Here is a 24,277-nt window from a genome sequence, read left to right on the forward strand (position 1 = left end):
TCTTGCCTCCCTCTCCACTGCTGCCGGTTTTTAAACCTTGTTTTAAATCTGCTGCTCTGCTGGGCCAGTGCATTCCACAGTCTCACAACGCTTTCTACAAATACCCTTTCAGTGCTCGACTTCTCTGTTTATTAGTTATGAATCACATTGAGGTGCAATGGTGGCGTTTGTGACGTCAGATTAAAAGGCAGCCTATTGGAAACACGTTGGGGTCACAGTTACTTTTGCACAGAATTGAAACTGAATCTTTCAAGATGGAATATTGTATTTGCTGCATCACAATAAACAATATCTTGTTGTAACTGTTGGCTTAATAGTTCTCCAGTGTCTGAGGAAGAATTGTCTGATACCCTCACTTATTCATATAAGACACAAACATAGGATAATCATTCAGAATCACCTCACAGATTGACACTGAGATAAATTAAGTGGGAGATACAGACAGCAATGGGACACATGGCGGAATGGACAAGAGAGCTGGAGAAATAAGAAACGGCCTGAGAGTCCAGAAGACAGTGACTGGTAGCTGATAGACATCAGTAAGTGGAGGCGAGAAATTGCGTCAGCATTTGGCCCCGTGGCTTAGCTGGTTAAAGCGTCTGTCTAGTAAACAGAAGATCCTGGGTTCGATTCCCAGCGGAGCCTTTCAAAATGAATCTCTAGGGGTGAGTTTCTTTTAATGTGAAAAGGCTCAAATTCTTTTAAATGTAACTGTGGCTGCACTAGTTCCCATTCTGCATGAAGGTCCAAGTCGTTGCGAGGCCTGGGTCGAATTTCACCGCTTCTGAATTTCTGGCTGTGCTGATTTTGGCCTCTTCACCAAAACTCCTTGTTCCCTATGCAGTGCAGTGCGTTACTTGGTTGTGGTCAAAGCAAGCATCAGTAGTTGATGTGTGGTGCCGTGATTGTGTGGTGATTAATACTCTGCGTTTTGGCCGCAGCAACTTCGGTTCGAAACCGCAACATAACGCAGATGTTTTCTTCCTTCCACAATCAATAGCTTTCCTTTCCCCCTTCCATTTCATTGTAATTTTCCTGCGGTATTACCTTAATCCAACATTCACTTTCAGCCTCTTAAACCGCTAAGTGTGCTCTGCTACCACGGCTCTTCCTGGGCCACATGTCCCATACGCCCCAATCTGAGTTGGTGCTTTGAAACCAGTCGATACATTTAGACCTGCGGGACTCCCCTCTCGACAGGCAAGCTCTGCGAAAGCAGGGCCGGCCTTTGGAACCAATGCAGCCCGATTGTACAAGAAAATTCCTTGGCAAATGAAGCTTTAAACTTTTCAAACAAATCGTTTTATTAACATAATAATACAAGTTTTACAGAGAGAGACTTGTACAACCTCAGTGGTGCAACTCAAGACTCAGAATGGTCAATTCTTCTGCTTCGGGAGTGGGAGAGATGAATTATCTGTTAGTGTCCTCCTTGTTGTTTATCTGGTCAGTCTTCCAGATCTCCACTCCGTTTGTCTGTCTCCTGGCCTGTCTCCTGGAATGTGTTCTGTTTTTCACTTTAGAATGGCTGCTCCTGTACCATTGCTGCTGACAGAAACCAGCCTTCCAGTGACTTTCCATTCTCTCTCTCCCATGGTTACACAGACTGATGCTCCCGGGCAGCACCGAGTGTATGCGAAGGTTCCTCAGAGACTATCGAGGCCTCCTTATCTGGAGCTTCCAGACAATCTGCAGAAAACTTTTGGAATTCGGTCAGCAAACCTTCTTGAAGTAAGTGATCCAGGTCTCTCGGCAATCCTTTAGTTTCCTTAAAACCGGCATTGAAAATTCCAAAATCCTCCCAGAGGGAGCAGGTTGAAGAAAATAAATTATTTGAAGTAATTAATTACAATAATGAGAGAACCTGCTGCGAGCAAAGCTCGAGCCTGCGTGGGGAAACCCCATTGAATTTCAAGTCCAACGCCTTAACCACTCGGCCATCGCAGCCACGAAAATATCTGCTCCAAGAAATTAAATTCTCAAATCGCTGACGCTGTTTATTATTGGCGATGACGGTTTCATCATATTTAATTTGCTGCAAATTTAGCAAGTCCAGAAGAATCGCAGCGATCATTTCAATAAAAGAAAACTTCCGATATTTAACGGTATGTAAGATGTTGAGAACAGTGTGGAATATTCTGCAGGGTAATGAAAATAAACAGCAGAAACATTGTGTTCTGCTCCCACATGACACAGATCAGCCACAGCCTCTGCTCCCTGCCCGCCGGCTGCAGAAACCTTGTCTCCAATTACAAACTGATTCTAGGTCGGAGATAAATATTCAGGGTAGAGCCTAAACACAGCGGGTGGGATCAAATAACAAAGCAGTTATTTTAGACCAGAGACAGCAGTAAATGCCCTATATTGCTCACATGCACCAATGTGTGAATCTGACATTAAATGGGTTAAAATACTGTGGGGGGATTTAAAGTAGATTCGGGGCCAATAGTTTCCACGTTGATCTTTTCTGTGTCTCTCTTGCCTCCATCCCCTTCCTCCCACAGGCTGCCGATTTTTAAACCTTGTTTTAAATCTGCTGCTTGCTGGGCCAGTGCATTTTACAGTCTCACAACCCTTTCTTCAAATACCAGCTCACTGCTTGATTTCTCTGTGTATTAGTTATGAATCACCTTGCGGTGAAATGGTGGTGTCTGTGACGTCAAATTAAAAAGCGGCCTATTGGAAACACGTTGGGATCACAGATTTTTGCACAGAATTGAACCTATATAATGCAAAATGGAACAATGTAATTGGTGCATCACAATAAACAATATATTGTTGTAACTGTTGGCTCATTAGTTCCCCAGTGTCAGAGGAAGAATTGTCTGACCCCTCATTTATTTCATGTAAGACACAGATTCTTTTAGAATCAACCCATAGATTGAAACTGAAATAAACACAGTGAGATACAGACAACATCGGAATAGACAGGAGAGATGGATCAATACAAAACAGCCTCAGGCTCCAAGAGGCAGTGACAGGTAGCGAGTAGATATCAGTGAGAGGAGGGAGAACAGTTGCAGCCTGATTGGGTTCCGTGGCTTAGCTGGGTTCAGCGCTTATCTCGCGAACAGGCGATCCTGGGTTCGACTCCCAGCGCGGTTTTTTTGCCCTAATGAATCGCCAGGGGTGCGTTTCTGCTCGTGTGAAATGGCTACAATCCTTTTAAATGTAACTGCGGCTGCACTAGTTCCCATTCTGGATTACGGCTCCTGTCGCTGTGGGACGTGGGTCGAATTTCACCGCTGTCAAAATTTCTGTCAGTACTGATTTTGGCATCTTCACCAAAAATCTATCTTTTCTAAGCAGCGCCATTCGTGAATTGGCTGTGGTTAGGGCAGCGCTGGAGCAGCTGATGTGTGACGCCAGGATCGTATAATGGTCTAGTACTCCGCAATGTGGCCATAGCAACCTCGGTTCACATCCAAATTATGGTATAGCTCGCCTTATATCTACTGTTCTCTGTAGCACCTGCTGATAGAACACAGTGAAAAATCAATCTTCACTACATCAAACTGCATTTTTTTTATTGATGGTGAGAACCTATTTACTCCTTCAAACCCCGCGCTCTCACATGCCTCAGCTTGATGCTCCATAATTCAAACCGGCCTCTTCTCCAAGCTTTTTCTTCCGTCCACTACCTATAGCCCTCCTTCACTTTCCTCCTTCCGTTTCTTTGTCACTTTCCTGCGGCATTACCTTAATCTAACATTCACTTTCACCTATTTACACCGTTAAGTTTGCTCTGCTACCACCGCTGTCCCTGGCGGCACATGTCCCATTCGCAGCAATCTGAATTGATGCTTTGAAACAAGTCGATACATTTAGACCTGGGGGATGCTCGACAGACAAGCATTTAGAAAGCAGGGCTGGCCTTTGGAAGCAAAATACCCGGATTGCACGATAAATTTTCTTGGCCTAATGGATAAGGTGTCTGCCGTTGTTGCTAATCATAATCAGGATTGCTGTCAGTCACGGATTATTCTATGTCTGCTTAAAACGTGTTTGCTCACAATCTTGCTTTGGTGTTTCACAGTTGCGAGAAATCCCCGGTTCAAATCCCGGACGAACCCCGCTAAATTTTAGACAAAACGCAGCTTCTTACAGCCGATCGACATTGCAGAAAACATAAATACTTTCCATTACAAACATGAGATTTCGTGTCATTTTGCCCATATATTTCAAAATCATAGAGCTTCACTGAAGCAACTGAAAACAAACCAACTGAGAAAAGTTAAAGTCTCCTAGGTGTATTCTGCTCAGTGTCTCATTGGACGCCTTGCACCCATGTTCGATTCCGGCCAATGCAGGAACTTTACATTTTGCTTTCTGCACCCATGAGCTCGCCTGAATTGGGATAAACTTACATTCAGCGTCAATCTTCTTGAAACACCATCTTCCCTGAATATTGGTCAGTCCTGCTTTCTCTGGCGCTGAAAGGGTGTGAGAAGCTGGCTTGTGAATTGGTCCTATGGGTGCCGAATTCAAACCGTACAGGGTTCTGTACTGGCCGGGAATCAAACTGCTGTGACCAGCCTGCCTGGTCTGATTAAAAGGGATGCGAACCTCATCTTTCGATCAGGCACATTACTGCCTTCCTGAATTAATGGAATGCCTTTTGCTTACAGAAGCTGATTCTACATTTTCAGCAATGTCGATCTGGGTGCACGGGCAGGACAAGCGGTAAAGCGGGCTTTCTTGTGGAGTATTTCTGTTTGGATGCAAAAAGCAGGAAATGGAATGGCTGAGTTGTTGTAGACGGGAGACGAGAGGTTAAGACGATGGAATGTTCATCCATTGTGCTTATTTATTGTGTTGAATGTTTGATGCTGATAAACCTTCCCAGCGTTTGACTGAATCTCACGTAAAATTAGCTTTACATTCTAATCTCCTCCAAACCACTGCTCTTGGCCCCTTCATTGTTCATATCTTGTTAAAATTAACACGGACCATTGGAATTCTTCTCCTTCTCCAATAAAGGTTAAACAGAGATCGGGAATCGGAGATCTTTATTCCTTCTTCCTTCAGTTCATTCGGCTGGAGTGAAATGACGGAGATAAAAAAAAGATGACATCCAAACAGAAACAATGTGCACGAAAGTCTTCTTCACCACAAGTCCTGCCCGTTACGCCCGGATCCACAACGTTGAAAATGTTCAGTCAGCTTCTGGAACAAAAGGAATTTAGATATTTCCGTTACATGAGGTCAGTGATTGTTAGAAATGGTCAGGTGTAAAACAGGTCCGATCCAGGATGGAACCCAGTGTGCAAACCGACCGCGGAAGACAGGAAACTACAATTTTCTGATAGCATTATAATACACATTAAAGTTAAACACCTTATCCATTTTGTAATGCGGTTATTATTATCTGATTTCTTATTGTTCGTGAAATGCCACTGAATTAACTGACATGCAGAATCGCTTTAACTCCACGTGTTCGTCTCGGCTCACCCTTGGGCTGAGTGGCGAGTGGTGAAAACAAATTCTGCAACTGAATCATGAATATTCTTCAAGGGTGGGAAACTGCCCCCTACACTTCCTGTCACACAAGTGGCCCCAGTCCCAATCCACTTTCATGATGCTTAATCCCCTCTGAGCTGGACTGACGAACCATTTTCAAGAAGGAGGCTCATCGTCTGCTCAGCAGGAAAGTCAATCTGCTGGAGGTCCAGCTCTGCCAGACTGCATGTTCTTTCAGACAGCTTTCCAACTGGACACAGGCATCCAACTGCCGTGCGAGCATTGCTGACTAGTTCAAGTCAACAACATTAGAGTCTCTTTACAAAACTGGTTTTGAATCTACGACCTGTATTATCGAATAAGATTTTGGAAAATTAATAGCTCAGCATTGTCGTCCGTCTCCGCATCCTCATATAATACACTCTAGAATCGTCAACTGTATTGAAAATGTTGCGTTATTTTACTGTGACAGCGAATAATCATTTGAGTGAAGACATTGGCCAAGAAGTTTCACCATTTCTTGTCCTATATACGTGGCTGGAGAGATGGTGCAGGAGGGAGGGCTTTAGATTCCTGAGGCATTGGGACCATTTCTGGGGAAGGTGGGACCTGTACAAGCTGAACGGGTTACACCTCAAGAGAGCCAGAACCAATATTCTCGTGGGGACGTTTGCTAGTGCTGTTGGGCAGTGTTTAATCTAGCTTGGCAGGGGAATGGGCACCAGAATATAGGAGCAGTAAAGAGGAATAAGATGCATAAAAGAGTGAGTGTGTTGGATAGTACTAGAGAAGAAAGTAGTACTAGAGGCGGAAGTAGTACAATATTACATAGGAGCAGTCTAAGAAAGATTACGAAAAATTAAAAAATGGCTTTAGAATGCATGTACATAAAAGCACAAAGTGTGGTGAATAAAGTTGGTGAGCTACAAGCACAATTAGCCGTGTGGCAATAGGCTGTGGCAATAACCGAAACGCGGCTTAAAAATGGTAAGGACTTGGCATTTAATATTCATGGGTACAATGTGTTCAGAAAAGATATGGAAGGAAAAATGTTAGGTGTAGTGGCAGTGCTGATTAAGGAAGATACTGTAGTGTTGGACAGGGAACATGTTCTTGAGGGGAGAAGGACAGAATCCATTTGGTTAGAGTTGAGGAGTAAAAAGGGTATGATCACCCTATTGGGGGTATTCTGCAGGCCCCCAAATAGTGAGAGGGTGGCAGAGGAGCAAATCTGCAGGGAAATCGCAGAGATATGCAAGAGCTATAGAGTGGTCATACTGGGGGACTTTAATCACCCAAATTTCGATTGGGATAATGCTAGAGTTAAGGGAAAGGAAGAGGAGGAAGTTCTGAAATGTTTTGAGGAAAATATCCTTGACCAGTATGTTCTTGACCCAAGTAGGAAGGAGGCTTTGTTGGATCTGATGCTGGAGAATGAGGTGTGCCAGGTTGAAGAGTGTCTGTGGGAGAACACTTGTGTACTAGTGATCATTGTATCATAAGATTTAGATTAGCAATGGAGAGGAGCAAGGAACAATCTACAGTGGAACTTCTAAACTGGAATAGGGCTAACTTCAATGGGAAGCGGAAGGATCCAGCCAGATTAAAATGGAACCAAAGGATGACTGGAAAAACTGTAATGGAACAATGGGTGATCTTTAAGGAGGAGATGTTCCAAGTACAGGCTAGGCACATTTCAACAAGAGGGAAGGGTAAGGCAACTAAATCAAGGGCTCCTTGGATGACGAGGGAGATAGAGAAAATGATGAAACTAAACAAGAGGGCGTAGGATGAATGTCAGGTGCATTCTTCAACGGTGAATCATGGATTTATGGAAGGCGATTGACAAAGTACCACATAGAAGGCTAGTTGATAAAATTCAGGCTCATGAAGAAGGTAGGTCAGTGGCAGCTTGGATAAGAAATTGGCTTCATGACAGAAAGGATCTGCAGTTCTCTTCCATTTTTTCCTCCTCCATATAACTTGATTCCCTTACCTAACAATACCGTGTAGATCTCAGTTTTGGAAGCTACAATTGACCTCCAGCATCAAAGCCTTTTCAGACAGAGAGTTCTGGATTTCTACAAACATTTGGGAGCAAAGTTGCTTTCGAATTTAATTTTTAAATGGCACGGTTCTAATTTGAGTTTATGACCCTTGTCTTTGATTCCCCAAACAGAGGAACTAGTTGAACTCTATCTACCCTAATAATCAATTTAACATGTTAAACCGATCACCCCTCAATCTTTTAAACTCAAGTGAACAGATGGCAAATTTATACAATCAATTCTCATAATTTAACGCTGTAAGTCTCGGTGTTAATCTGGTAAATCTGCACTGCACAACTCCAAGGCCAATATATCCTTCCTGCTTGCCGTGCCCAGAACAGAACACAATACTCCAGATGTGGTCCAACTAGAACTTTGTAAACTGGAGAATATCGTCCTCCTCTTTAATATTTCAGCCCTCTTGAGGTAAAGGCCAACCTGCTTTGGAAAGGGTGCCGAGGAGAACCACTAAACTAATTCCCAGTATAAAGCAGCTTAGTTGTCAAGATCGGCTGAACGAGTTGCGTGTCGACACTTTACAGAATCCTAGACTGAGGGTTGATCTGATCAATGTTTATAAGATGATGAAGAGTAGATTTTGATCCAGTTCACAAATTGTTCCAATTAAGTATTTGAGGGAGGACCAGGGGTGACAATTTTAAGTTGTATGAGGCCAGATCTTGATCAGATGTCTGGAGGTGGTTCTTTTCCCAGAGAATTGTGGAACTCTGGAACGGTGGCATAGTGGTTAGCACTGTTGCCTCACAGCGCCAGGGACCCGGGTTCGAAATCCAGCCTCGGGTGACTGTCTCTGTGGAGTTTGCACATTCACTCTGTGTTTGCGTGGGTTTCCTCCGGGTGCTCCGGTTTCCTCCCACAGTCCAAAGATGTGCGGGTTAGGTTGATTTGCTATGATAAATTGATCCTTAGTGTTAGGGGGATTAAATACGTGGGGTTACGGGGATAGGGTGGGATCTGTGTTGGTGTAGGGGTTACGGGGATCGGGTGGGATATGTGACGGTGCAGGCTCGATGGGCCGAAATGGCCTCTATCTGCATTGTGGGGTTTCTGTGATTCTGTGAATACCTCTGGAACAGGTATGAGAGCGGAATTGAGTAGAGTGGATTGGGAAAATAGATTAAAGGGTAAGACGATACATGATCAGTGGTGTACATTTAAGGAGTTATTTTACAACTGCCAAAAAATATATATTCCACTGAGAAGAAAAGGGTGTAAAAGAAAAGACAGCCACCCGTGGCTAAGTAAATAAATTAAGGATAGTATTCGACTAAAAACAAGGGCATATAAGGTAGCCAAATCTAGTGGGAGGATAGAGGATTGGGTAAAATTTAAAAGACAGCAAAAAAATAACAAAAAGATTGATTAAGAAAGGGAAGATAGATTATGAAAGTAAATTAGCAAAAAATATAAAAACAGATAGTAAGAGTTTTTATAGTTATATAAAAAGAAACAGGGTGGCTAAACTAAATGTTGGTCCCTTAGAGGATGAGACCGGGAAATTATTGGTGGGAAATATGGAGATGGCAAAAACACTGAATGAATATTTTGTATCAGTCTTTACAGTAGAGGACACTAAGAATATCCCAACACTGGACAAACAGGGGGCTTTTGGGGGGGGGGAGCTAAACACGATCAAAATCACTAAGGAAGTGGTACTCGGTTAAATAATGGGACTCAAGGCGAATAAATCACCTGGACCTGATGGCTTACATCCTAGGGTCTTGAGGGAAATGGCGGTAGGGATTGTGGATGCATTGGTAATAATTTTCCAAAACTCCCTGGACTCAGCAAAGGTCCCGGCAGACTGGAAAACTGCTAATGTAACACCCTTATTTAAAAAGGGCAGTAGACAGAAGGCTGGAAACTATAGACTGGTTAGGCTAATATCTCTGGTAGGTAAAATTTTGGAGTCCATTATTAAGGAGACAGTAACAGGACATTTGCATAATCATAATTTAATAGGACAAAGTCAGCATGGTTTTATGAAGGGGAAGTCATGTTTGACAAATTTGCTGGAGTTCTTTGAGGAAGTAACATATCGGGTGGATAAAGGGGAACCAGTGGACGTAGTGTATTTAGACTTCCAAAAGGCATTTGACAAGGTGCCACACAAAATATTATTGCTTAAGATAAAAAATCACGGGATTGGGGGTAATATTCTGGCATGGATAGAGGATTGGCTATCTAACAGAAGGCAGAGAGTTGGGATAAATGGTTCATTCTCAGACAGGCAATCAGTAACTAGTGGTGTTCCGCAGGGGTCAGTGCTGGGTCCCAACTCTTTACAATCTATATTAACGATTTGGAGGAGGGGACCGAGTGTAACATATCTGCTGGGGCAGATTCACCTTGTACAACAGCTCGGTACTGCGAGGAATACAGTGCCAGGGTGATTTCCTCGACTAATTCCGCTCACCTCGATGGGTCAGAGAGGAATTTCCCCGAATACAAACTGAGATGTAATGGACACACGGTGTCTGAAAGGCCGGCTGATGGGCTGTTCTTGGCAGATAAATTCTACACTGGCTGACCGGTCTCATGTACAAATCCCGGGCAAGTGCAATATTTTCCCATTTGTAGTGAAAAACCATCAGTGCAACCCATCTCGCCTCGTGCTTGCTGCAACATTTACGTATTGATAATGACGCAAGCCTATAATGCATCATTATTATGATTTGCGTTCTCAGTAATGTCAGGCTTCATAATGATAATTGATCATAAGCTGCCATTCAGCGATTCCGGTTTGTCTAAAGTTAGACTCAAAATGAAAAAGTCCTCGTTGGCTCCGGATTTCAATAGCCTCCCACGTCTCTATAATGTGTCCGATTCTCCCAATTTTTCACACAGAAATTGTTTCCCTGCCATTCCAGGTCAGTGAGCACAGGGGTGATGGCTGGACGGGACTTGTGCGAGTAATGACGCGGGCAGGTAGGATTACCTCCGTTTTCTGAAGGATACAACGTAGGAGGCCGGCCAGGCGTGAATTGGAACAGTCAAGTCTGTTGTGTTCTGTTCTGGGTACCGCACACAGGAAGGATATATTGTCTTTGGATTGGTGCATCGCAGATTTACCAGTTTAATACCGAGCCTTACAGGGTTAAACTATGAGGATTAATTATATAAACTTGGCTACTGTTGTCTTGACTTTAGTAGATTGATGGGTGAGCTGATCTTAGTGTTTAAAGTGTTAAAAGGTTTAATAGTGTAGATAGAGTTAAACTAGTTCCTCTGACTGGGGAATCAAGTAAAGGGGTGAATAAATTAAAACTACAGCCGCTCCATTCAAAAGTCAAATCCAAAAGCATCTTTTCACATCAAGGTTTGTAGGAATCTGAAACTCTCTTCCCGATAAGTCCATGGGGGTCAATTGCTGCTTCCAAGATTGAGATCGACACATTGTTGTTAGGTAACGGGATCAAGTTATATGGAGCAACGGCAGAAAAATGTAGTTGAAGTGAAGTCCAGCCTTGGTCTAGTGTAATGTCGGAGCAGGTAGAAGGTTGAAAAGACTACTCACGCTCTCAGTTTGTGAATTCTGTTCTCTTCCTTCTCAGATAACTTTACCCTACATTAGCCGTCAGCAGAGTGGATCAAGCAATCGCCTTTTCACTCCTTCTATTCTTTAAGGTTGCGTCCCCACCTCTTCTTCCAGTTCTGGCACAGCTAGAAGCAGAGGAGCTCGAAGTTGCACGAGGTTCAACCGTACACAGCAGTACTGCGCAGCAGCCAGCAGAGGGAGCAGGTGCTGCAATACTGAACAGCGGCCAGTGGAGGGAGCAGCAGCATCAGGTGGTGTAATACTGCACAGCGGCCAGAAGAGGGAGCAGCAGTACCAGGTGGTGCAATATTGCACAGCGGCCAGAGGAGGGAGCAGCAGTACCAGTTGGTGCAATACTGCACAGCGGCCAGAGGAGGGAGCAACAGTACCAGATGGTGCAATACTACACAGCGGCCAGAGGAGGGAGCAGCAGTACCAGACACACGTCGATCCTGCAGAGCAAACATACACGGGTGGAGGGATTTTACCCCTACCCGCTGGATCGAAATTTTCAGCCTAGAACGGAGGCATGTGCGACATGGTAATGCAGAGATCTACAAGAAACTAACTTGTCTGGAATACCAATTTGCATTGTGGGGGGAATAACAAGAAGAAACAGCCTCAAAATAAAAGTAAACTCATTAGGACTGATATCAGGAGAATGATCAACATTTAGAATGGACTCCAGGAAGAGCGGTGGTGGTGAAAACCCCGGAATGATTTAGGAAAAAACTGGATTAAACAATGAGGTGAAGACTACGGATGCTCTGGAGGGCTGTATTCAAATGGGCTGAATGTCCTTTCTCACGAGTAAGGATCTTGTGATCATTGCGGGTAGGTGTGAAAACGGTGTCCTTCCCAGTCTCAATCATTATTTATCTTAATGACTGTCTGTATACTGAATAAAACTGGGACATCAATCATTCTGGCCAATTTTTATTCCTCAATCAACATAACAAAAAATACCAGATGATCTGGTCATTATCACGTTGCTGTTTCTGGGAACTTGCTGCGCGCAAATTGGCTGCCACGTTTCCTACATTACAACAGTGATGTACAACAGTACTTCATTGGCTTTGAAGTTCTTTGGGACGTCCGGTGCTGGTAAAAGGCGCCCAATAAATGCAAGTCTTTCGTTCATTTATCTATTTCAGTGAGATGAAAATCCAGAACTGGTTGTCTATCGCATTCAACTTCCCGAAAAAACTCGTTTATAGAAAGTGTAGGCCGTAGAGATTGCCTCTGATCCGAAATATTTGCCCTGACCCTCTTCCCAAAAGGCTGGAGATTCACGTGGATTGATTTGGAAACTCCTCTTTTATCTTTCCAAATGTTACAAAGGGAATTCAAGGTCAAAAGTCGCGAGCAAAATGAAAGTTCATCCGGGATTTAAACCCGGCACTTCTCGCACATTCTATGCTTAGCGAGCATCATACCCCGAGACCAACGAGCAGCTAGTAAATGCCTGCATACTTAATCAAGCCATGTGTTGGCTGCTCTTGATGAGCAGAGCACTTGAGACCGAGACAGCTCTGACATTGCCTTCTCTACCTGACATCTGAAGCGCCGCACTGCTCCACACAGACAGTTAATGAGCTGTTAGGACGGTAATGTATCGGGACAGCAGGAGCCCATCCCGAGAGCAGCAGCAGAGTTTCTGCATTAGTTTGGCGCGAGGCCTCAGATTTGGACAATGTTTCAGCAAAGGCAGTGAGAAGACATGGAGGCAGAAAGTGACGCAACAATCGCCCCGGAAGTAACCATTCAAGTGACTGTGGCAAGTTTTGTTTGGGCAGGGGGTTCAGTTCATAGCCCCAACCATCTCATCCCCCGGCCATCGTGATTTCTGCCACATTTGCACATTCAGGAGCGCGCCAGGGCAGATTCACCCATATCTCACCCTGGGGCGCTGAGGCTCCTACCGCCCCTGATTATCAATTTACCCATCTGTAAATTAAAACCTAAAAAATCTGCTTTACAAAGCACAGGTGAGCACGGAGACGCTGTCACCTTCTGATCAAATCTCAGCCCCATCAGACAGATTATTTTCTCTAGAAAGATCAATGCAGTTCCTATGTAGTCACAGACAGCTTCGATTCAGACCAATAAGCTTACTCAGACCTAGACAGCTCCTACCCTGACACAGGAAGCACCATCACAGGCAGAGATTTTCCTAGACGGGCCCAGGCAGCTCCTACCCTGAAACAGGGAGCACGACTACAGGCACAGACCTTCCTAGACGGACACAGGCAACTTCTACCCTGACACAGGGAGCACCATCATAGGCAGAGATTTTCCTAGACGGACACAGGCAGCTCCTACCCTGGCACAAGGTGCAGGATCACAAGCACAGGCTTTCCTACACAGACACAGCCAGCTTCTATCTTGACACAGGGCGCACCATCACTGGCATAGACTTTCCTACACCGACCCAGACAGCACCTAACTTGACACAGGAGCAACATCACAAGCACAGGCATTCTTATTCAGACCCAGTCAGCTCCTGCCTGACAAAGGGAGCACAATCACAGGCACAGACTTTCCTACACAGAACCAGGCAGCTCCTACCCTGACAAAGGGAGCACCATCAAAGGCACAGACTTTCCTAGACAGACCCACGGACCTCCTACCCTGGTCCAGGGAGCACCACCACAGGCAAAGACTTTCATACACAGACCCAGTCAGCACCTACCCTGATCCAGAAAGCACCATCACAGGCACCGACTTAACGACACTGACCCAGGGAGCTCCTACCCTGACACAGGTTGCACTGACACAGGCACAGACTTCCCCACACAGACCCAGATAGCACCTACCCTGATCCGGGGAGCAACTGTACAGACCCAATAACTCCTGCACTGACCCATTCGCTCCTACATAGACAAAACAATTCCTACAATGACACAGCCAGCACCTATATATGAGCCCCTACAATGACATGGATGCTTCCTGCATGGGCACGGTCAGTTCCAAGAAAGGCATAGAATGTTCCGACACGGACACCGACATTCCTATGCAGACCCAGACTCCTCCTACACAGACTCAGACATTCCTACACAGACCCAGACAGCTCCTACAGAGACCCAGACATTCATACACAAATCCAGACAGCTCCTGCACAGACCCAGACATTCCTACACAGACCCAAACATTCCTACACAGACCCGGACATTCCTACACAGACCCAGACATTCATGCACAAATCCAGACATCTTCTTAATAGAAACCAAAGCAAAATTCTGCTGTTGCTGGAAATCTGAAATAAAAGCAGTAAATGCTAGATATATGGAGCAGGTCTGTCAGCATCTGTGGAGAGAGAAACAGTTAATGTTGCTGGTGGATTGCCTTTCGTCAGCTTCTTCATATACCCTGGTTGCTCCAAAAAAAAACCTAGAAAGAACCTACACTGACTCAGGTATAACATACAGAGCCAGACAATTCCTACCCTGATACAGACAGCTCATACACAGACTCAGATATAACATACAGACTCAGACAGCTGCTACCCTGACACAGACAGCCCTTATATAGACACATATATAATATACAGACCAGACAGCTCGTGCCCTGACACAGACAGCTCTTACACAGATACAGATATAACATACAGAACAAGACAGCTCCTACGCTGACACAGACAGCACTTACACAGACCCAGGTAGCTCCAACACAGACACAGTAATTTCTTACACAGACCCAGGAAGCTTCTACAAAGACCTGAACAACTCCTGCGCAGACCATGATCTACTACTCGGACAGTTGCTACAAGGACCCAGATATGCCCAACAAAGGCCCAGACAGCAGGTGAGGTCAGAGAATTCAGCTTAGCCCAGAGATGAAGCCTGGACCTTTCCTGTTCTTTAGGCTCAGCAACTCGCCAAATAAGATCAGCGAACACACCACAGGCCGTGGAATGAACCTGGGCCCAACCTGCTCAGTATGGGGCTCAGTACCACACCGGGTGATATCTGCTAACTCAATACAAACCAGGGATGAATACAGAGAGTTTACTGATTTGTATGGCTCAGTAGCACACATCATGCGATGATCTAACACACCACAGGCCGGTGATGAAGCCTGGGCCGATCCTGCTTTGTGCGGCTCAATATGATGCCAGGTGAGATCAGCTAATGAAGCACAGGCAAGTGTAGGAACCTCGGCCCTTCCTACTTTCTGTGGAGCCGGGCAGCACACTGGGTGAGATAATCGATCTCAGTGCAGGCAGAAATGAAGCCTGGGACTTTCCATCGCGCCTGTGCTGCCTCTTTGTTAGAACTCTCCATTAGTTCCAATGCCCTGATATTTTTCTATAGCCATGTGAAGATTTCCCTTCCAGTATTAATCCAATTCCCTTTTGAAAGTTATTATTGAATCTGCTTCCACCATCATTTCAGGCAGTGCATTCCAGATCACAACAACTCGTTGTATGAAACAATGGTCCCTTATGTCGCCTCTGGTTCATTTACCAATGAGATTCAATTTGTGGTTTCTGGTTACCGGCCCTCCTGCCACTGGAAACAGTTTCTCCTCATTTACGATGTCAAAACCGTTCATGATTTTGAACACCTCTGTCAAATCTCCTCTTAGCCGCCTCTGCTCTAAACAACCCCAGCTGCTCCAGTCTCTCCACATAACTGAAGTCCCTCATCCCTGGAACCATTCCAGTAAATCTTTTCTATTCATTTCTTCCCTCTCATCAATAATTACAATGAAATGTTTATAAAGAAATGCACGAACAGAATAAAAAGGAAAGCGAAATAAATACTGAGCAAAATGGATGTGAAAGTTCAGAAGGTGAAAAGAGCAGAACATCTGAGTTTTATTATCGATCAGTGAGAGGAATCCATCACTCTCTCGGGTTTGTGTGGGTCGGTTTACTGATAAACCCGGGAATTGCGAGGAAGCTGGTTCATGGTTTGCAGAACAAGACGGGTCCCTGGGGATGGAGCCAACAGCTGTCGCTCTGCAATAACAGACAAAGAGGGTAAGCTTGTGTGGGCCCGGCTTGCTCAGTCAGTAGAGCATGAGACTCTTAATCTCAGGGGCGTGGGTGCGAGCCCTACGTTGGCCAAATGTATTATTTTATTTTATAGGCTGATTTCACAGTCGATCCCCAGCTCTGAGTTCTGCAGTGAGTTCAGGGAGTGTTAAATGAAATTCAGCAGCGGTATCAGAAAATCTCTCCCTGATTCGGGACTCTTATCTCTCCAGCATCTCGCTGTTGAATATTGAACTTCATAGAATTTCCCCTGCAGCTCGGGGTTAGTGTGCTCTTTAACTGTTACAAAAATCCTTCAGTGCATTTCACTCCGTGTCCAACCCTATGACGTCTCCTCTAGTGTGTCAGCTTTCTGTGTTTATAAACACTTCAGCAGATCATTAACATAACCTGAGCTCCGTTATCTGGTCGGGTCCCATTCCCCCGGAGTGAGCAACGAGCGGAGTCCACCCGGGGATAGATTTTCTTCCAAAAGAGTTACACGAAGCTTCATTAATGTGGGGCCAGAATAGTGCAGTTGGGAGAGCGTTCGACTGAAGATCCTAAGGTCCCTGGTTTGGACCGTCTTCAGATCATTTGTGTCTCATCCTTTGGTCCGATTCTCACACTGAACGATTGACACTGAAGTTATTTATCCACCACTGAAGGGTTGGGTTGGAATAGAGGGAAATCAATGATGGCAAATATTTATATTTTCTGTATTTAGATTTGTTTCCCTATCTCCTTCTACCAGTTTCTCTGTTTTTTTTTCTGTCTGTGTCGGGTGAACATTTGATCTGATGCATTTGTCCTAAACTGATGCTATAGATCTATAAAGTGATGCTATTGGGGGCTTTAATTACCCAAATATCGATTGGGATAATGCTAGGGTAAAGAAAAAGGAGGGGGAGGAAATTCTGAAATGTGTTCAGGAGAATTTCCTTCACCAATATGTTCTTGGCCCAACTAGGAAGGAAGCATTTCTGGATCTGGTGCTGGGGAATGAGGTGGAGCAGATCGACCAAGTGTCTGTGGGAGAACACTTGGCTATGAGTGATCATTGTATCATAAGATTTAGATTAGCAATGGAGAGGAGCAAGGAACAATCTAGAGTGGATCTTCTAAAGTGGAATAGTGCTAACTTCAATGGGATGCGAATTGATCCAGCCAGGATAAAATGGAACCAAAGGATGACAGGACAAACTGCAGCAGAACAATTGTGATGATTAAGGAGGAGGTGTTCCAAGTAAAGGCTAGGTACATTCAAACAAGTGGGAAAAGTAAGGGAACCAAAGCAAAGGCTCCTTGGATGAAGAGGGAGTTAGAGAAAATGATGAAGCAAAAAAGGTGTATGATGAATGACAGGTGAATTCTTCAAGGGAGAACCAGACCAAATACAATAAGTTGAGAGGGGAAGTGAAGAGGAAAATAAGATTGGCAAAGAGAATATGAGAGTAGAATGGTGGCTAACATAAAAGGGAACTCAAAAATCTTCTATCGGCATGTAAACAATAAGTGGGTAGTAAGAGGCGGGGTGGGGCCTGTTAGGGAAAAAGAAGGCAATATATGCTTAGAGGCACAGGGCAAGGCTAGAATACTCAGTGAGTACTTTGTATCAGTGTTTACTAAGCAGGTGGATGCCGACGAAATATCGGTAGAAGCGGAAAACTTTTTTACGCAGTGAGTGGTGAAGACCTGGAATTCGCTGCTGACGCAAGTGGTGGAAGCGGAGACACTCAATGCTTTCAAGCGGAGACTGGATAGGCACTTGAGGGAAATAAACTTGCAGGGCTACGGGGATAGAGTGGGGAATGGGACGGATGGGGTTGCTGTACACAGAGAGCCGGCACCAACTCGATGGGCCAAATGGCCTCCTGCTCTGCCGTTGTGACTCTATGACGCCTTTGGCACATCTCGGGCAGTTAGACACGCTGTGTCTGTCTGTTCCTGTTTATTACCATTAACGTGAACAGGCGCGAGTTAAACATTTATCAGCAAACCGAGGAAAGACAAATAAATGGTGGAATGATGTGTTGCAAAGGTTCAATGGATGTTATTCAAAATAATTTCCACGTGGCATTATGTGTGGGTTTCGTTTTGTAAAGATTGGATTTTTTATGTTAAGAATATTATAAAAAACCGAAATACAGCAGCAACTTGACTCTATATAGAACCTTTCACAGAATCAGAGAATAGAATGATTACAGCGTGGAAGAATTCCTTCCATCACGTCGAGCCCGTACCGCTCTCAGCAAGAGCACTTCAGCTAGTCCCACGCTCCCGCCCTTTCCCTGGAGCACTGCATGTTTTTCCTTCAGATACTTATCCAACTCCCTTGTGAAAGCTGTGATGGAATCTGCCTCCACCACCTTTTTTGGGAATGCATTCCAGATCCTAAGCACTCGCTGTGTAAACAAAGATTTTCTTAAGTCGCCTTTGGTTCTGTTGCCAATCAACTTAAATATATATCCTCTGGTTCTTAACATTTCTGCCAATGGGACCACATTCACTCTATCTACTCTGTTCAGACCCTCATGATTTTCAACACCTCAGTCAAATCTCTTCTCAATCTTCTCTGCTCTAAGGAGAACAACCCGAGCTTCTCCAGTCTATCCATGTAACTGATGTCGCTCATCACTGGAATCATTTTCTTGAAACTTCTGCTGTACCATTTCTAAGGCCTTCACATCCTTCCCAAAGTTTGGTGCCCAGAATTGGACACAATACTCCAGTTGGAGCCGAACCAGTGTTTTATACAGGATCATCATAATTTAAATGCTATTGTACTCTATACCTCTATTTAGGAAGCCCAGCATCCCAAAATCTTTTATTAACTGCTTTCTCAACCTGCCCTGCCACCTTCAACGATTTGTGCCCATATACCCCAGGTCTCTCTGTTCATGCACTCCTTTAGGATTGCACCCTTTAGTTTACATTTCTTGCCCTCATTCTTTCCACCAAAATGTATCACTTCTCACTTTTCTGCGTTAACTTTCACCTGCCACGTGTCCGCCCATTCCTCCAGCCTGTCTATGACCTCTAGAACTCTATCACTATCCTCCTCACTGTTCACTATACTTCCAAGTTTTGCGTCAGCTGCAACTTTTCAAATTGTGCCCTGAACACCCAGGCCCAATCATTTAGATATATCAAGAAATGCAGTGGTCCTAGAACTGACCCCTGGGGAACACCACTGATTACCTTCCTCAAGTCCGAAAAGCAACAGTTCACCACAACTCTCAGTTTCCTGTACTTAGCCAATTTGGTATTCATGCTGCCACTGTCCCTTTTATTCCATCAGCTTTAACTTTGTTGGCAAGTTTATTATGTGGCACTTTGTCAAACACCTTTTGAAAGTCCATGTACACCACGTCAATCGCATTTCCCTCATCAACCCTCTCTGTTACCGCATCAGAAAACTCTCTCAAGTGGGTGAGAGAGTTATTCAACAATCTGTGAGCGCACCACATTCCTTAAACAATGTTCCGATATAATATTAAAAAAATACTCTCCAACAGAAAAACTTAGAGTGTAATCAAAAGTAACAGAAAAAGCGCACTTAATTCTGAAAATAATTATTGCCCCAAAACTGGATATTCAATCCTTGAAACACTGCCCTGATATAAACTCAGGTTCGCACACTGTGAAAGCTCAGTGACCCCGCCGTGATTCAAACATACAGCATTTTACTGCAAATGCAGATACACTGGCGTTCCGCCACTAGGTCCACAGTTTACAAGTGACACCGAATCCAGAGAAGGTAGATCGGTGCGGACCGCTGTCCGGGCTCTCGGGGTGCGAGAGGTGGATGCAGCAGCAGCCAGACTGCCTCATCAACAGCGCAGGTTCCCCGATCTCTAGTCCAGCGGAGAGCTGCTTGAGCCGTGCCTGGGAGCCGTTGAAAACAGTGGCTACAAGAGCAGCTCAGATGCTGGGTATTCTGTGGCGAGTGTCTTATCTCCTGACTCCCCGAAGCATTTCCACCACCTACAAGGCACAAGTCAGGTTTGTGATGGAATGCTGTCCAATTGCTTGGATGAGTGCAGCTCCAAAAGAACTCAAGAAGCTCGACACCATACAGGTCAAAGCAGCCCGCTTGATTAGCACCCCATTCACCACCTTAAACATTCACTCCCTTCACCAGCGGTGTATGGCGACTGCAGTGTGTACCATTTACAAGATGCTCTGCAGCTACTCTCCAAAGCTTCTTCAGCAGCACCTGCCAACCCCACGAACTCTACCACCTCGAAGAACAAGGGCAGCAGGTGCATAGGAACACCATCAACTCCAGGTTCCCCTCCAAGTCACACACCATTCTGAGTTGGAAATATGTGATCGTTCCTTCATCGTCGTTGGATCAAAATCCTGGAACTCCCTCTCGAGCAGCATTGTGGGAGTACCTTCATCACACGGACTGCAGCGGTGCAAGAAGGTGGCTCATCACCGCCTTGTCAAGCACAATCAGGGATGGGCAATAAATGCTGGCCTTGCCAGCGATGCCCACATTCCAGGAAGGTATAAAAAGAACAGCTATGCCGTGCATAATGCCACTTAATAAAGGGATTGTTGATGAAGTGCTTGACGTGATCAACGTTCCCTCCATTATCTTATTGTCATTTTGAACTTTGCAGCGAGCATTGATTCGGACAACAACAAAATTAGCACAATTTATGGCAGCGGTGGGTTTCGAACCCACGCCCCCGAAGAAACTGAAGCCTAAATCCAGCGCCTTAGACCGCTCGGCCACGCTACCACGCCAATGATGTCTTAGTTCTGATACTGGTGACTGATAATTGAAAGCTGGATCTCCTGTTGTTTTTGATTTGAGCCAAGGGCTTTGCAATGAGACACAAGGAAATAAAAGAGCTTTCGGAGGTATATTCATGGAGCAAGGTGGTTGAGAGATTAAGGCGGTGGGTCACTAATCATCTGTGCTCTACACGCATTGTTTCGAATTCTACGATTATTGCTTTTAAGACTAAATCTTTTTCCCCTTTTTTCAACACATCCAAGACTCCTGTTTCTAAGTCCTATCCTTGCCCAATTCGCAGTGGGGCTTTTGTTTTGCTGCCTCACTCTATTTGCTGAAATAAGCAAAGTCCTCATTTCCACCCAAACTATTTCTTGCACAGAGGTGTTGAAATTTTACGATATGAGCTACGTGAAGTATCAATCAAAGTGGGCAGTGACGTCCTGGTAAATGTAACATTTCTCTTCAGATGCTGCCTGAGCTGCTGAATATGTCCAGCATTTTCTGTTTTTAATTTTGTGCTTTCACTATAGCAGTTTAGCTGACAGCACAAAACTTGCCTCAAGGGCGCAGCTCCAGGCAAAACGTTTCTGCGCTTTTCTCACACACATGATCGTGCTTAACTTTCCTACACACGATGTAAGTCAGCCGTTTCCGCCCACATTGTCCTGAGCCACGGCATTCCAAACACACTTTGCTCCTGGTATCAGGGAGTCTCAGAGTTTATCAGAGGGCATTGCAATGACAATGGGATCTCAGAGGCTGTGGGGGAATTTATGGGTTTCTGATATAGTATCACGTGGGTATGAGCGCTCTAAATGGATATCAGAGAGAGTAACTGACTCTCAGAAGGTATTGGAGAGGTTAAGGGAAAGCTGGAGGTGTCAGAGAGGGTAAGGAACGCTCGGCAGGTATGAGAGAGAGTAAGGGACGCTCGGAATGTATCGAAGAGAGTAAGGGACGCTGAGGTGCTCTCAGCGAGGGGAACCAATGCTCTGCAGAGTCTCCCAGAGTGGGTAATGAATACTCAGGTTGTATCAGCAAGATTGAGGAAGGCTTAGGAGGTAGCAGCGAGGCTGGTGGAACAAGAGTTGTTATCTTCTTAACATCTCCTTGTCTAAATGTTAACATGGTTAATGAAAGCAAAGTTGAATCCGAATGTAACAGATGGTCTGCCGTGTCCCACGTGGGGTCGATGAGAAGGTAGAATAGGGCCGGACTGGACATCTGCAGCGCTCAGAGATACATTTACAACTGACACAGATCCCCCACCCAATACATTAAATAATACTACAGACACATCTAAGTATATCAGTGACTAACAGAGGCGCAAATCACTTGCATTCAACATATTAGTAACTCTCAAATACATGTGTATCTAACATGGACACACTCAAATATATCTACAAGGAGCACAGGTAATTGATTGCTAAAACAAACTTTAATTGAGTGTCTTTAAAGCCATGATGTAAATGTGGTAGTTTACATTTTCCTTCTTCCAAAGCCATTGGAGATTGCTATGGAATGAGTTGGGTCCTATCTGATCATTTATGATGTGGAAATGCAACTTTGAAGCACAATGGATTGGTTCCACTGGCCCTGTTCTGCTGACTCCCTACACAATACATACTTACAACCAAAAAGAAACCTGCCTTAGATGGAAGTGGGCTTCGTTTTCAGGAAGGAATAAATCAACTGGGCCAAAAAATTACCTCCAGCAGATCCAGATAAAATTGTTCCGTTGAAGTAAAGGACAAAATGTCAAAAGTGATATTCGAACCCACACCTCCAGAGGGGACGACTATCTGAATGAAAAGCCTTAGACCACTCGGCCATCATGACTTCCTGATACAAAGTCTAATGCCCCTGCACTTACACACTGAGGCAAACAACACGCAAACTGTTGCTGGAAGGCCGAGTGACCAGGATACAATCTCCCCGGATTTCACTATCAATGTGTTCTGTGCATGAGGAGGCTTTGCCTGGCCATGTGGTATCTTGCTTCACCGGTAGTGATGCGCTGCCTTCGCTGCAGTGGGTCCCCCAGCGATGGGTATTAGGATCACTGCTTTTCTTGTTATATATAAATAACCAGGACTTGGGTATAGGGAGTCAAATTTCAAAGTTTGCGGATGTGTTGTCAACGTAGTAAATAGTGAGAATGTTATTGGCAGATGTCAGGAGGACATAGATAGACCGGCGAAATGGTCATGGCAGGTGAAATTTGACTAATTAATTAATTTTGGTAGGAAGTATCAGGAGAGTCAAAATAAACTACGTGGTACATTTAAAATGGGTGCAGGAGCAGGACGACCTGGGGGTGTAACTTCAGAAGTATCTGAAGGTGGTAGGACAATTTGAGAAGGCTGTAAAGAGGGCAATCGCGGTCCTTGACTTTATAAATCGGGGAATAGAGTAAAAAGGCAAGGAATTTATGTTCAACCTTCATAAAACACTAATTAGGCCCAAGCTGGAGTATTGTGGCCAAATCTGGGCACCACAGCGAGGAAGGATGTCAAGCCCTAAGAGAGAGTGTGCAGTGGATAATAGTAGGGTACTATTATGTCCGTGTATAATTGAGACACGGACTGCAGGAGTTGATTATAACAAGTCTTTACTGAATGGAGACAACCTGGAAACTGAAACTACAGAAGCCTGCTAGGGCCTTTTATACAGGGGTGGTCACTGCCGGTACGGCAGTCTGAGACCAGTTATTCCCTTAAAGGTACATACACAACAATTCCTCCCCTTTTAGATAAACAGTACATAACATTCAATTAACAACTAAATAATAACTAATTACAATTACAATTACGGTTGCTAGATACATTGGTTGAAGTTAAGTAATTATAAGTTCAGTCTTTGAGGATGCTTCCTGATTCTGTCTGGCTAACGCCTCTTTGGGATATCAGATTCTTCTGGCAAGGTTGAGTCGGGATCAAGGTCGTTGTTTGGTTCGTCTACTTCCAATAACACCGATTCTGCCGTAGATGCAATTGGTACTTCGGGTTCATCATCAGGTGTATCAGATCGTGGTGTGGAGTTGATGTTTTCCAGTGACTCTAGAATCTGGTCAGCATGGCGTCTTACAATGCTCTCCCCAACGTCCACGGTATACATTAGAGGTCCTTGCCGTGTACAGATCGTTCCTGGCTGCCATTTCTCTGTGCAGTAGTCCCAGGCCAAAACTGGTTGACCTATCTTAAAACTCCTGGTCGGCCTTTCATTCATATTCTGAAACTGCCTATTCTCCACATCTCTTCTGACGTTTGGCTCAACCAAATCCAAGTGGCATCGTAGTCTTCAGTTGATGAACATCATGGCTGGAGTTTGGTTGGTAACCGCATGTGTTGCATTCCGGTAGGCAAACAAGAAGTTATCCACCTTGTGTTGTAGGGGTATATCTTCATTATACATTGCCTTGATAACCATCTTGAATGTTTGAACAAACCTCTCGGCCAATCCATTAGAGGCTGGATGAT

At 44.7% G+C, this 24,277-nt stretch overlaps 2 non-coding genes across 2 annotated transcripts; one reads left to right on the forward strand and one right to left on the reverse strand.

Annotated features, from left to right (window-relative positions):
* Window positions 1–571: 571 nt before the first annotated feature.
* trnat-agu (transfer RNA threonine (anticodon AGU)) lies at window positions 572–645 on the forward strand. The gene has a single exon. It is a non-coding gene; the product is annotated as a tRNA-Thr (tRNA).
* A 20,071-nt stretch (window positions 646–20,716) lies between these two features.
* On the reverse strand, window positions 20,717–20,798 carry trnal-uag (transfer RNA leucine (anticodon UAG)). The gene has a single exon. It is a non-coding gene; the product is annotated as a tRNA-Leu (tRNA).
* Between the last annotated feature and the right edge of the window lie 3,479 nt (window positions 20,799–24,277).

The sequence above is a fragment of the Somniosus microcephalus genome, unplaced genomic scaffold, assembly GCF_052327205.1.
Source record: "Somniosus microcephalus isolate GS21.2 unplaced genomic scaffold, FLI_Smic_1.0 unresolved_chr1, whole genome shotgun sequence".
Taxonomy (NCBI): Eukaryota; Metazoa; Chordata; class Chondrichthyes; order Squaliformes; family Somniosidae; genus Somniosus; species Somniosus microcephalus.